General features: G+C 42.3%; 1 protein-coding gene across 2 annotated transcripts in view; it reads left to right on the forward strand.

Annotated features, from left to right (window-relative positions):
• MEGF11 (multiple EGF like domains 11) overlaps positions 1-15,074 on the forward strand; it is a 265,656-nt gene that overhangs the window by 140,379 nt on the left and 110,203 nt on the right. The window lies entirely within an intron of this gene.

Below are 15,074 nucleotides of genomic sequence, written 5' to 3' on the forward strand. Positions count from 1 at the left end.
CTTTTCCTTTTGTTCCGTCTCCCATTTTCTCCCCATCCCATGTCAGGAAGGGCCACCTCTGATGGGCCAGGGGAGCCCGGCGCCTCATCGGCAGAGCCTAGTGGGAACAGCAGCTACAACAGTGAGTGGTTTCCAACAAATCCGGTGGCTAATGTAGGGTGCCTTGGGTGGTGGGAGCTGAGGGGGCTGGTTCCAGCCTTTCCCTGTGCATGGTTTCTCTCTTGAATGACACATAATGCTTTGGACACCAAACCTGAGGGATGCTGAGCCAGAGAGTCAAGGGAGTTGAGTTGATTCATAGAATGCTTCAGGCTTCCCAGTCTGACTGCCAGGAAAGTGCAGTGCACTTCCGTGCTGATGGGTTTGATGCTGTGTATCATCTGGCATCAGCTGCCTGAGGTAGAACTGCACCCACTTAAGCCCAGAACAAATCTGATCTGACTTCATTATGCAAAACCCCCAAAGAGAGCACTAGAATTTCTCCTTAGTGCAGTCCATGAAGACAGTACCACTAATGTATCGGTATTTTCTCCTTCAATGTATTTGTGTGTGTGTGTGTCTATATTTACAAAGCACTTGTAGTTAAATGTCATTGAAAAATATAATTAAAAATCAATTAAGAGACCATTTTAAAAATAAGACGTTGTTAAAATGGAATTTACAATAATAACCAGACCAAGAATTTGGCATTTACATGTCTGGACCAAATAGAATTTCCCTTGTTAGCTGTGCTTGAGTGACAAGGTGCTCTCTTATCTCCTGGATATGAATTCCAATATTCTTGTTATTGCTGGGACAAATAAAGACCTGCATAAAGTCTTCTTGCACTGCCAACTATCACCAGCTGATTAAATTCAGACAATTGCTTTTTTGTTCTTATCTGGACCCAGCACCAAATATATCCGATTGTATGAAGAGCCAGATTTTGCACTAAGCTTATGCTCAGCTGATGTATAGCAGATACTGTTCCAGCAATGCAAGCCCAAGCACAGAGACTATTTAATGTTTTTTGTTTTCTATATAAAACCTGGACATATTTAGAGGCAAACTTGGAAGAGGTATTTGGCCTATAACATGATGTGATGGTGAATGTGACTGCTGTGACTAGACTTCCCCGAGGTCCAAGGACATAGTTGCATGATGTGTGCTTGGACACTGAAACACTAAAGTCACCATGGTGCATTTTAGCTTCCACAGAAATAAAGCCAGAGAGATAGCTGACAATATCTCCATGAAATCCATTAGGATGTCTATATGTACATGCGTAACTTACGCCTCTATGTTCTGGATCCATAGCCATGCTTACATGAACAGGCTTCTAAATGGCAGGAGTTCAGGAACTGTCTTGCTGTGGCATCAAGCACCCCAGATTTATATTCAAACCTGAAGTCTTTTTACTTGTTAATACTCAGCCTGCTTCCCCTTTCTCTTTCCTCTTCATCACATACAGTTGACAACTATTTCTGAGGGTCTTCTTAAGGTTCTTGTAAAAGAAATGGAGATGAAATGTATAAAAAGCATTTTAAAAATCATAAACTCATAGGAAATACTAGATCAGTGATTATGTCCATCTGTGATGATTCCATGGTTGAAGGGAACAGGGCGGGAGTGAACTACAATGGGCCATTGGTTAGGCATTGATGTGGGTGTGTGTAACATCACACATCCTCCTGTCTCATTCGTCCTGATTGCGGTTTTTTTCCCTTGTGCCTGGCTTTGTTTTCCATAATTCAGCTCCCTCTCATTCCTCACAGACCAAAAAGAATCAAAGCCCTCCTGAAAATCTGGCATTCGAGCCCTTTAGAATTTGGGTGATAGGAAGAGTCTCTTTCCCCTGTTTATGAGAAGCTTTACATGTGCTACCCTGTAGCTCATCAGTTTAATATCCAGAATTCAGCCCCTTTCCTTAAACATCTCTTGTTTCTTTTTTCTGCAAGACCATCATTAAAATCTTACTGTAATACTCAACCTGCATTTTTTCCTATTTTTTAGACCTATGGATATGCTTGAAATCACATACACATATTCTCTGAGTATGGGTTACCTCAGATCCTTTCTTCCTTTTTAAAGATTTCTCCTCTCTTTTTTAATGTCCCACAGTCAGGGAATTTACACAGGTCATTGCCTGTGACATTCCTAAGACACTATCAGCAGGAAGCATACACACAGTTGCAGTCCTCAGTATACATCTCTCTGAACCATGCAATATGTGCTCAAACTTGGATGGAAGATGGGGGTTTTTGGTGTTTGCATATGAACATCTGCTTCAAAATCCCAAGCCAAGAAAGACAAGAAGCAAATTAAACTATTTGTTCTTCTTTCTCTCTCTTTAATATCAAAGTCATTTCTTACATGTTATTTAAGCTTCCACTTTTGATCAGGAGATATTAAAAATGGATCTCAACAACTTACATCTGAATCATAGTCTTTTCTGAAAACAGGGTAAGAATGAGCTGGAATAAAAAGCAATAACCGCTTTGCTGCTAATGCCCACATTAGTAACCTGTGCTATTTGTTCTCTGCCCTGCCCTTCAAGCAGTGAGGTCCTCTCATGCCTTCTGACAAGTCCTGCTGTGGAGCAAGAGGCTGGTGTTAACTGTGCAGCTTGAAATCAGTCTGTGCCTGCGCTAAAGCAGCACGTGAACAATTCCCCATTGCTCTTTGAATGGTGCTTGAGATCTGGAAAAGGGAGGGTTTGAGGATGACTCAGATATTCCTTCTTCCCCCTGGGCTTTCTTGGTAAGCCAGCCCAGCAACTAAGTCATTGTTCTGGATTCCTCTATTGCAAGTTCTTTATCCTCCAGAGTGTCCTTGAACTTCAGAAAATGTCTTTAATACAATATAAGCAAACCCTTGCATGTTTTCACAATCCTCAGCAGCGTTTGGACAAGACGTTGTTAACTCCAGGAGGAAAACCAGTAAATTATGGTACTAATTGGATTGGATCAATGAAAAATTGAAAGATAGGAATTAAAATGAGGTTTAGCTTTTCACAAGAAACTGGTTGTTGCACACAAACCTGGTTTCATTCTTTGATGAGATCACAGGTTTAGTTGCTAGTTTAATTAGGGTAGCTGTGCAAATATAATCAATTTCTGTAACATTTGATTCAGTTCTGAAGGATATTTGGATTAAAAAATTAGCACTATACAATTAGCAATACCGTGCATTATAGAGAGGAATACAAGCTAAATGACAGATCTCAAAAAGCAGCTGTCAATGTGGAATAATCATCACATGTATTTTTGGTGGGCTTCTGGTAGTATAATCAATATTTACATTCAAGATCTAGAAGTAAATATAAAATCACTGCAGATAGAATTTGTGAATGACAGAAGAACTGGCAGAGTGGTGGGTATTGATGAGGACACAGCATTCATACAGGGATCTAAACTGTCTGACAAATCATTTTAACGTTTCCAGAGGGAGGATGAAATTTACCTCCATATTAGCTGCAAGGGTTTGTGGTGCTTCTGTGTAGGCAACCTAGGCTTGGAGAGATGGAAGATCTGGGGATAAGGCAGGAGAAGACAGTTGGGGTTTGTCAAACAAGGAATCCAAGGGAACAGTGGGTACATCATTGGGCCAGGTGATTTTCTGACCCTGACGTTAACTGGTACCGACTCAGTCATGTCCACAGAGCTCCAATCCAGCATCCTCTCATATACAAACTGGCTGTATCCAGCCTGCCCAGGGGATTTAGTCCCTGGGCTCTGCTCAGCCCTGCATGGCACATAGGCAGGGGTCGAAGAAGCACTGGCCTAACAGCATGGTATCAGTCAAGCATCTTGGGCAGTCACATGCTAATACTGGCCCCATACCCTGGTTGGTTTACTGATGGAGGTCTAACTAATGAGGCAGAGTCATCAGTGTGAGGGATGATGAGAGCAGCATTCAGCACACCTGCTGCCTCCTCGCTGCCAAATATCTCATCTGCTGCAGCAGAGGAGGATTTCTAAGGAAAGAAGTGATGAAGAACAAATGTGGTACCTTTTCTGCTGATGAGGTATCTCTCAGAGGCCAGAGGGCAGCATGAGGGGAGACACAAATGCTTTAAGATCTCAGAACTGAGCCCAGCTTGATTTCCAGGAAAAAAACTAACACCTTATTTCCATGCATCTGAATTCAGTTCAGTGTTTTGGATTTACAAAGCTGGCTTAGGTCAGCAGAAAGATTTGCGCTTATTCAATGAAGTTTACTTTGGGCTTTGCAGGCCTGTGCATCTGCATTGCACAAACCATTCTCTCTCCTTGCAGCTTAAGGACATTAAGGAATGGTGACTGTCATCCTGAAGGGAGACATAGCTTTGAGGACTCTTTTATACCTCTCCTTGTGCTAGCTCAAGTTCATGGATAAGTTAAGAGCTGCTCTTCCTCCTGCTCTCAGGTTGGCTATCTATCACCAACACCAAAATCTCTTGGAAGAGAAATATGAGAATGGTTTTGGGAAGATCTCACCATGCCTTTAAAAGGGTATGAGGTTTAGTGGGCAGCTCTATAAATGGCTTTGGTTTATAGACTTTACCGCTATAAAAAGCAAACTCACTACCCAAAGTCTTAATTAGAGTGCACTGCACTATTCAGGAGGATGTGGGAGCTTGATCCATGCCTGATAGAAATCACCTGGCGTAAATCTTATCCAGGACATGGTTTGGGGGAAAAAAATAACTCTGTTTGGATGACTTATTCCAACAATACTGATTTTTATCATCACTTGTAAAGCCATTCCCTTGGTTGTGTGATAGTCAGAAATGAGCCTCTCATCTCTTACAGCACAAACTTCATAAGTGAGGAATGAAGGAAGTTCTCATGTCTTCTCATGACTCATACACTGATTTTTGATTCCAGTTACACCACTGTAACTTAGAAGCCAGAGGATCATGACAGCAGTCCAGGCCTCCTCTTCCTTAGGACTCGGTAGGCACCTATTGAATTCACTATGAATTTTCCACTATTTGCTTAGGGCTTGGCTCTATGTGCCATGAAGATTGGTAGTTCCTTGTCTCTTCTAACGCTGAGGTAGCCTAAACCAAAATGCCCCTGTACACAGAAGACTTAAATGGCTAAACACAGTAAAGGAAACTTTATCAGTGAGCTTTCTGACATCCATTTTCTCTTCATACGTGCTCTGCAATATCGTAGTCTCTATGGACCCAGGGACCAGCCTACTATACAGCTTTAGCCTCATATCCCTTACATCCCACCAGTGCCTATTTCCTTTGGATTGCAGCAGTTCCAGTCATACTCTATCCTTCTTCTAATTAGCAGACATGAAGCTGTCATCTGGAAAAACAGTAGTTACAGGGGAAATCAGCATCTTTGAGTCACACAGACTCATCCAAGTCTTTTCAAGCTCGTTAAACTCATTCCACTTCCAGTTTTCATGAGCTGCTGTATCACATCTCACTAACATCGTACAGCCATGCCATGAACATCAGGGAAAGACCCTCTTTCAGACAAGGAAAGCCCCCTGAGGCTAGGTAGGTAGCAGGACCTGCATGGCTTTTCAGCTACAGGCTGCAGAGGCTGCAGTTCCACCTTGGCTTGTAATATTGTGAGATGTATTTTAAGATCTTATCAGCAATTCACTGAAGGCTGCTCTCTGCTGAGCACAATTCATCCATCAATCTACTTCTATGGCCACATTCCAGCCTACACTGAGGTAACAGTTCAGTTGTACTAACGATCAGCCTCACATTCTCATATGCATTCCACCCTTGGTCTGATTCTTCGTCTCTTTTGATGATTTCATTGATTGGGCACACTGGCTTCTAGTCAAGAATCTCTTCTCAACTTAACTCTCACTTTACAAAAATCACTGCTCAACATCTCTATAATTAGAGTTAGTTGCTAAACCCTCTATCCAGGTGATTACTGGTGTATAAGAGGGACATATCTTGAACTGGTCAAATCAGGGATTTATTCAAGATGCCCTTGATCCTTGTTTCACAATTTGTTAATATCGTCTATTTTGGGTATTTTTCCTCTTTTTTGGCAGATAAACAAAGCTGGGTTAGGAAGGCCCCTGTGGAATTAGGACAGATAGGGTTTAGGGTTTGTATTTGTTTCCCTGTTATTGTTTAGGGAAGCTCAATATGGTTTATAAATATTGCATTTACAATGGGAAGGGACTCAACTCAGACACTTGAATGATATTCTGAAGCCTCCAATGTGATCCAAAAATGCGCAGTGTGATGAGTTTGTGCCATGGTTTAAGATGAGCCACTCCTGTTTCTTAGTCAAGAGCCCTGTTCCCTGCTTTGTTTTACAGTGCAGTTATTTTATAACACAAACTGAAGCCAAATGACATGATGTGAGGGTTCATTCCATTTCTCATACTTGATTCAGGTTCACTGAAAAGCTTAATAAACAAAAGAAATCTTTGGTACTGACATCCCTGACAGACAGAGTCTGACCCATTCCATGTACTCTGTTGACCCTGCTTCCATGCAGGTGCATATTAAATGTATGTATTGGAAAGCTCTCACTGTGTAGCTTGAGCTGCAGCTGGTAAAATGGGGTTGACTGAGCTGAGCTTCCTTTTCTGCTTTCTCATTTGCCTAGTTCAATATTAACATTCAGGATAATTGTGTAGAATTGTGAATTACTCCTTCCAAACCTGGCTGTTCCCCTTCATTATCACTGCTCCTCTAAGAGAGACTGAGAACTTGAGATTGATTTCAATAAAAACAAGATCATGCTTTACATGCAGAGTAGGCCACTGATTTTCCTGACACACTGTGATCTGGTCACCAGAAATGATGAGACTTATGAATTGAATTTATTTTTTTCATTTTGTTTTATAGGAGACACCAAAGTGAAATTTGATTTTTACTGGATTTATGGCTTGATCACTCACCCTATTAAGAATAATGATTCCACTCGCTGACCTTGTAAAGCATCAGCTATTAAATTTGAGATGATAGTCCAAACATTTTTACAATGCAACTCTTAGCTAGTGCATGACAGTCTATTGACTGAAATACTGTCAATGCACAAATGAGATTATAACCACAGAAGGTCTTGATTGCTTTGGTCTTTTATTCAATACACTCCTCTCTTGCAAGCAACTTCTTGGCATTTTTTCCAGGTTAGCCCGGATGTTCCTTTTCTGACAAACGATGCATCAGTTGGTATAGACAGACTCCTTTCTGCAGTTTATTCTATCTTTAGAAGACTTATCTCTAATTGCACTATTGCATTTGGTGCCTCTGCACTGTTCAAGCTTTGGACTCTACAGTAGCTTCTTTGAGCCTTACTGGCTGTTCAGGTTTCTGGGAAGTGGGATACAGCTGTGATGGAGAGACCTCACGTGTTTGTACGTCCTCGTGCCGCATTGTTCCACAGCGGGAGGAGAAGAGCAGGGTGGGTTTAGTGCCCAATTTTCACCTCATTTAAATGAGCAGATTGGCTTTACTTCCCCCATAGGTATAACAATTATTAAGACTTTATATGGCTATCCTTTCTGTATAATAAAGAACAGAAACCAAGTTTGCACTCTTGACCTTTGCTGTTGGGTAGGAATACAGAAGCACCAATAGTGTCTATTGTAAGACGGTGTAGCTCCACACCATCCTACTTAGTGCTACTTTTTATACTTTGGGAGACAATGAGCTTATGCTGTGTCATGCTTGTACCTTCCCACTGCGAAAAATAACTAGCTAATGCGTTTTTTACTTTCTTTTGTGTGCTTCCAAAATAGATCTATTTATCACTTCAACAAATCCACCCAGCATTCCTCATGTGTTTTGATTTTTCAGTTAAATATGGTTTGTATTTAAACATAAAGATTGCCCCAAATGTAGCATTAATATTTTGCCTGCTGAAGTGCAGTTCTGTATTGTATTAAAATTTAAACAGCCATTATGTACATGAAAGATTTTTTTTGTTGTTGTAGTTTGCAAGGTGGTGTAACAACAATTACCAGAGTGCATCAATCATTTCTCATTGCCTCATTTATATCACGGGGATAAGTAGCTCCAATTAAAATCCCATTTTACATAAATAGATATGGTTTGTATCAAACCGCAGTCTGCTTCCAGCTCTGAAATGCTGGCCATAGGAAATCTTTCTCATTATTCAAAGTGTATGATGTGTACTGCTTATCTTTTGGGGCTTAAATAGACGTAACTCTGCAGGCAGGCATGCCTTACTGCAGGTCTGGCAGGGAACAAATAACTGTTACTGTAATTATCTATCAATTTTACTCTTCCAAGTATTTTGGCCAAAAACCTAACTAGCATAATCACATGTTTATAATGGACACATTATAATTTGAGTAAGCAGAAACAGAAAATGTTTAATACAAATTAACAGCTATAGGAAACACTGTATTTCTTCTGTTACTGGTGATTTCCCTTCTACCAAAGCAGCTTTTCTGCTAAATCTGCTTGCATTGTCAACTGTTGTGAAAACGAAGTAAGGGGAAACTTGGGAAATTACCTTCCACTAGTCTGTGATTAGATTAGAAATCAGAGTTTCCCTTTCACACCTCTCTGCTAAAGCTGGTTCCAACCCCAGGCCATTCCTTCCTACACTTCAGGTAAAAGCCCACTCTGATCTGTGTTGCCAATGGTGGGTGATGTGACATGTCTCTGCCTTTCCATTGCCTTCAGGTAGCAACACCCACATTGTTCTTCCATCCCCATTCCCACGTCCTGGGCTGTATCCCCAGCACTGTGAGCAGCAGGTTGAGGAAGGGGATGCTCCCCCTCTGCTGTCCTTTGGGGAGAGCCCCCCTGCATTCTGTGTCCAGCTCTGGGGCAACAGCACAAGAGGGACGTGGAGCTGTTGGAGCGAGTCCAGAGGAGGCCATGGAGCTGCTGCGAGGGCTGGAGCAGCTCTGCTCTGGAGCCAGGCTGAGAGAGCTGGGCTGGGGCAGCCTGGAGAAGAGAAGGCTCCTGAAGGGAAGACCTTAGAGCAGCTCCAGTGCCTAACGGGGCTGCAGGAAAGCTGGAGAGGGGCTTGGGACAAGGGCCTGTAGGGACAGGCCAAGGGGAATGGCTTGAACCTGCCAGAGGGGAGACTGAGATGAGCTCTTAGGCAGAAGCTCTTCCCTGTGAGATCTCAGGCAGGGGTTCTTCCCCCCGGTTCCAGGTTGGAACTGGGTGAGCTTTAAGGTCCTTTCCAACCCAAACCAGTCTTAAGGCAATCAGAGGCTAGACCTGATAGCTGGTACACCATCCCATACACGCCACACTGTTATACCTGAGGCACATGAGAGACCTCATTGCTGCAAAGCTTTTTACACTTTCAGAGTTGGAGCATTCAGATTGCAAGCAGTTAAAAACACTCTGTGCCACTAGAAGTGGGGGTTTTGCACCATTTCTGCAGAACCCGAGCTTGATGAGCAGAGCACTGCAGGAATCCTCAGCGCCTCCAGCAAAGGTGCTAAACAGCAGCATGGGCCACACTAGGCATTGTCTGTAAATTCCCTTCTCTTCCTCACCCCTAACACACTAGTTGTGGAGCCATTAGTGGCTGTTGATGGTATTTAAGCATGTGCTTAAAGTTAATAGATGTTTTGGGGCTGTCCAAAGCGAGGACAAATTAGGAACTTAAAGCAAATTATTTAGCTCAGTTTCACAAATTCTTTTCTAACTGTTGTCTTACAATTTGCTTTCTTCTTCAGTTCTGTGCCTACCAGCTTCATTTTCCTCCTGCTGCTGCTGAGACTGAACTCCCTTATATCTGTCATAATCACCAGATTCCCTCTCTGAAGTGCTGAAGTAGTAGATAATGCCTGTGTTTTTATTTGTAGGGTCAAGAGCAGCAATTCATAGCTCAGGGATCATCAGCACAGTGAGCCGACAGCAGAGTCAGTCCAGTTCCTGTTTTCTTATAGTCGCACAACAGAAAATCAATGGTGTCAGGAACGTTGGGATAATTCTACTGTTACAATCAATACATGCTGATTAAACTAGTTGTGTCTGTTGGGTAAATTTGCTGCATCATAATTAGAATTATTAATTAAAAATAGGAAATCAATTGACACAAATTAAGCAAAAAAAAGAAATTGGCTTTATTTCTTTGACACTGTCTCCAGAGACCTCAATAACTGTGACAACACGGACGTGACTGGGTGGCACTTGTCAGTTTGTTAATGCTGTCCTGAGGTTTAGAAATTGACTTATAAACCCCTGCAAATGCAGCTGCCAGGAAATCAGGCATTAGATGTTGGGATGTGCAAGAGGCAGCTCTTGGTTTTATTACAGCTAGTCATTATTCCCAGCCAACCCACGAGTGAAAAGCCAGGGTTCTGTGTGTGTGTCACCAGGGAGGGGAAGTGGCTGGGGAACTGAAGTCTTCAGAAGCACGATGAGGCTATCCCCTTAGCACATTGTTATCTGTGTTCGGTTAACAAGGATAAACAAATTGATCATTTCTGTGGTGCCTGTAATGGGCTACTCATTGCTTGCTACTTCCTCTAATGTGCTGGTGACCTTCATTATTTTCAGGGACATATTATGTGGGACACTAAAGCAGGGAGTCCTTGGTAAGGCTCTTTGCAAGGACAGCAGGAACACACATCTCCTTTCAGCTGTTTGTTTTTCTCCCTGTATTTTTCTGGATTTTATGTAGGGTTTATTTTCTTTCTTTAAACCTGTTCCCCTCAGCTTGCTTTCCTAACATGCATTTCTCCTTTCCTCCTACTCTCAGTGATTTTCTTTTCTCTAGCTAACATTTTCCATCCTATGTTTTCTCCTCCAGTTCTGCTTGCACACGGTCAGTAGAGGAGAGCAGCATCAAAGTGCAGGAATACTTTGGGTTTGCATACTCCTGGGGTTTGCTCAGCCTGCAGCCACATATTTTCTCTGAGCTTTCACACCTCAGAAAGACATGAAGGCAAAAAGAATAGCTGGTTAGGGAAGATATGTGACTGGTGGTGCTGTACCGTATAATGTACTTTAACTACTTATTGGTGGTAAAGTAGTTTACAGTTTTATCAAACTTGTGATGCTTTGATTGCTAAAATGAGTTGGTCACTAATAAGATAAAATCTGGAATGCGGAAAAACTTACTGGTGCAGTAAGGTCTTAACAAGATAACTTGATAAGAATGAAGTGATCTAAGACGACTGCCCTAAGTGGTCCTTAGCCAGTCTGTGCATACCAACAGAAACCATGTCTCTGCTTATTTCTGGGATATGCTGGGCATTTCTTGTTGGTTTCTTTAGATGCTGACTTATGAATGGCAGACTTTTAGGACCAGCCATACCAGATGAATGGCTTTGAGCTTTGCTCAAGAATTTGTACACAGCGGTGAGATTTAGGAGCAGAATGTGCAAGTATTCCCTGGAGAGAAGCTTTGCCATTGATTTCTGCCAGCAGGCTCTCCAGTAGTTCCTAATGTTACAGCATACTTTTGGAGTGTTGCACAATGGCTTTTCATTAGCCCACTGTGTATTGTAATGGACTTTATATGTGTAAGCTCTGGCACCTTTCTTATTATGTTTTTAATCTGCTTATTTTTCTCAGGAATACCTTTCCCTGTGTTAGCGTGCTGTAAGCAGCTGACAACCTGGGAAATCCATCTCAGTAAAAAATAATTCCCCCAGTCTTCACAAAATGCAAGATGAAAACCTAATAAAAACCTTAACTGCTCCACTATGTCTAACTTATAATATTGAGGGTGGGAAAAAAGCCCTCAGCTATTTGATTATGATTGCTATAAATTAAAACAGGAGGTGTTTTCTTCTTTAGTGGAGTGGTGAAATGCTGAGGGGAAAACAGTACTAAGCATTCCTTGGTTCTGAAGTTAAAACACACCGCTCTGTAGATTTAACTGCTGTATTATTTAGATTATTGTGAATTATCAAAGTATTATTGACAGATGTGCTAGTGAAAACGATTAATGTGATCAAATTTGTATAGTTTTTCTAGGTCTAAAACTGCTTTTTAAGGTGTTTTACAGTAACGATATTTCATTGAAGTGTATTTCCAAGGCCAGTCAAAAGTAACAGCAAATAAAAACGTCTTTAGTTTAAATGCCAAGACAGACTGAGCGGTTTGCACAAGAATCAGGAGGAGCTGAGCTGTTAGAAGCCCTAATGCCAAAGATTTCCCATTGTATCTCAGGTGGGCTGAGCAAGTAGGCTTTGACTTACTGACAATTGAGAACATATGGAGAGCATGGAGCTTTCAGATCTCTTTGGGCACAACTATTGAGTGCCTTAAAATTAAGCTGTAAAAACTCAGTCTCAATAAAGAACTTTACAGGATGTGTGTAAATAGTGTAAAATAAGGTGAATGTAGTCGAGCAGTCAGAGCCTGTGAGGAGAGATGCTGGCGGCTCTGCTTGGGGTGAGCTGTGCTCCAAATGGGATATATTGAAGATCTCCCATAAGGAAAACGCTATGATGATTGAGACTTAGAAAACAGGGACTTGGATTGACAGGTTCAAGTCTTCTTTACTGAAACTCAACCTGTCAATATTTTGTGGGTGGCAGCTAGTCTGTCTGTTGCTGGAACAAGTCTGAAGACCATTTAGGTTATAAGGCTACATTTGGAAAACAAGTGGTGTCTTTTGCTGTCATTTCAGTGGGCTGTGGATCAGGATTTTAATTACTGTGTCTGCCTTCTGAGTCTTTGCTGTACTATTTGTTATGTCTATGGCATTGCTGTCAGCGTGGTAGCCCTATGTCACAACTGGGTCCTGTTGCCTTAAGTGAGATGTAAAGGGTGGTTTGCCTGTAATTGGAGGGCAGGCAGAAATCCATTCCAAGGTTATCTTTCTAGGTGTAGCTATGATGAGCTACAATTACTAGTTTTTTTCAGAAGCTTAGAAGATGGAATTAGGCAGTTTATGCATAAAATGTGCTTGTTGTTGCTTGGCAGTCAAGTGGTGTTTTGATTTTAATGGAATTCAGAGTATTTGCATGATGAGATGAGAATTGTTTTAACAGTCCATAGGGTCTAAGAGGTAAACTGAAGTCTCTTGACAGGAGCAGGTAAAAGTAACACCTTGAAATCTGTGTTCACGTCTAGCATGCTTTAAAAACTTTTACAAAAGAGTGTTATCACCCATCAGTTGTGGGTTGTAGGGCCCTGTATTTAAAAATGGGCAGAAAGTAATACCAGACTGCTATTAAGAAGCTGGCTTTAGCCCTTCTACACAGGTCTTCTTGCAATTCCTAGGAGGAAGAGTGGAGAACAGCACATTGGTTTCAACAATGACCATGAATGTTGGTGGCTGAAGCCACCATTGCAGGAAATAAAGAGATTTTATTAGGCAGTTGCTAAAAAAGCATTCCAGTTACTTTCAGCTCTGTTTAGCTGCTTATTGCTCATTGCCAAAGAGACTTTCCATGATCGATCGACCTGTTGGGTTAAAGAACCAGAGAGTCAGGAGATAGAGGCTGGCAGAACCTGATTGAATTGCCATGTTTACTGCAGCTTCTCAACAACTTCCTTGCTTTGCTAGCAAATTGAAAAGGTTAAAAATGCAGAGTTTTCAAATTATGTGCACCTGTGTTCTCAAGTCTCAGTGGGACGTCACCTCCTTAATCTGTTAAGTGCACAGACCCAATAATTTCCACTACCTTAATACCCATCTCCCAATGGAATTTTCGGTGTGCCTTTCAAGAGTTGATAATTCTTGGGCTCATAATGTTGCTTTCAAGCCTTCTTTCTTTCAGATCTGCCTAGGAATGAGTGAAATGAGTCAACAGTAGAGAGGTTTTTTTAAGCTTTCTTCAAGATTTACACCAGCTCCCTGACAGAAAATGTTTGAATTCTTTGAGTTTGACAGAAATTAAGGATGTGCCAAATAGCAGAGTCTGCATATATGCAAGATAGGGAACAATAAAGCTTTTAAACCTTGCTAGCTACGAGGCCTCTATAAGGCCATGTCCTTCTGGTACACTCTGAGCATAGCTCTTTTTACGTTTAGCAATGTTGAATTGGAAAATACTTGCAGAAGCTCCAGCACTCTCTGTGTGTGCCGTTTTCTATGTGCAGCTTTGCTGCCTTTTGGATCTCCTGCCTTGCTGAACTTGTCATTCTGTGACCCAGGCAATGGATGGGGGAACAAAACCTATCAGGTCCCAGCACAGTCTGTGGGAAATCTTGCAGCAAGTATTGTGTGACTTACCTTGGGTTTTGTTGTTAAAGCCCGAGTGAGGGAGGACACCAGAAGTGGTAATGGTGATGGAAGAAAATACAGAGAAACAAACTGTGGCCAAAGAATCCTTTATAGAGAGAATGGTGCAGCTGGGACCTGTAAAATCAGGAGAGAGAATCATATAAAGTGGAGCCTCTTTATGGAACTGCTATATATCATTTGTGTAAATCAAAGACTTCAGGGTTTTCTTCTGTTTCTGTTTTTTTGATGCAAGCTGATGGGATTCACACAGAGGGGAAAGTCTTGGATCAGGAGTTGCCCCTTTTCTGTGCACTCCAGCCTGTGCCTTGTTTTGATCCAAGAAGTGATTACTGGTTTAGCCAGCTTTCATTAGAATTCCATTATGCTGAATAAGCATTTATTAAGGTTGAATCCGCTCTGCAGTCAGAGGGGTGATTGCAGCAGACAGCCTTGTTACTTGGACCCAGCCTTCCCAATTCCTGGCCCTATTGAAGTCAAGGGTAGCAAGAGCTGTTAAGCAAAGTTGTCAACGTGGGTAATGGGTGGGTCTTACCCAGCCCCTGCTAAAGATAACTTAGCTGAAGCTTCACTGCTGTAATACCTGCCCGAGCTGCTGGCCTGCAGCCAGCTCAGGTCTGTGTGTGCCACAGTCACATTGCTCAGCACTGCATAGATGTGGCCTGAGTGTCACTTGGTGTCACTGTCTGAACTAGAACCAGCTGAAGGCAAATATCTGGAGACTGCAAGAAACCTGGAGAGGGGCTTTGGACAAAGGGCTGTAGGGAAGGCCAAGGGGAATGGCTTGAACCTGCCCGAGGGGAGACTGAGCTGAGCTCTTAGGCAGAAGCTCTTCCCTGTGAGGGTGCTGAGGCGCTGGCACAGGGTGCCCAGAGAAGCTGGGGCTGCCCCATCCCTGGCAGTGCTCAAGGCCAGGTTGGACACAGGGGCTTGGATCAAGCTGCTCCAGTGGAAGGGGTCCCTGCCTATGGCAGG

Source organism: Neopsephotus bourkii, unplaced genomic scaffold (assembly GCF_033783945.1).
Source record: "Neopsephotus bourkii isolate Nb327-2 ecotype Australia unplaced genomic scaffold, CSIRO-AGI_Nbou_v1 NB_1572, whole genome shotgun sequence".
NCBI lineage: Eukaryota > Metazoa > Chordata > Aves > Psittaciformes > Psittacidae > Neopsephotus > Neopsephotus bourkii.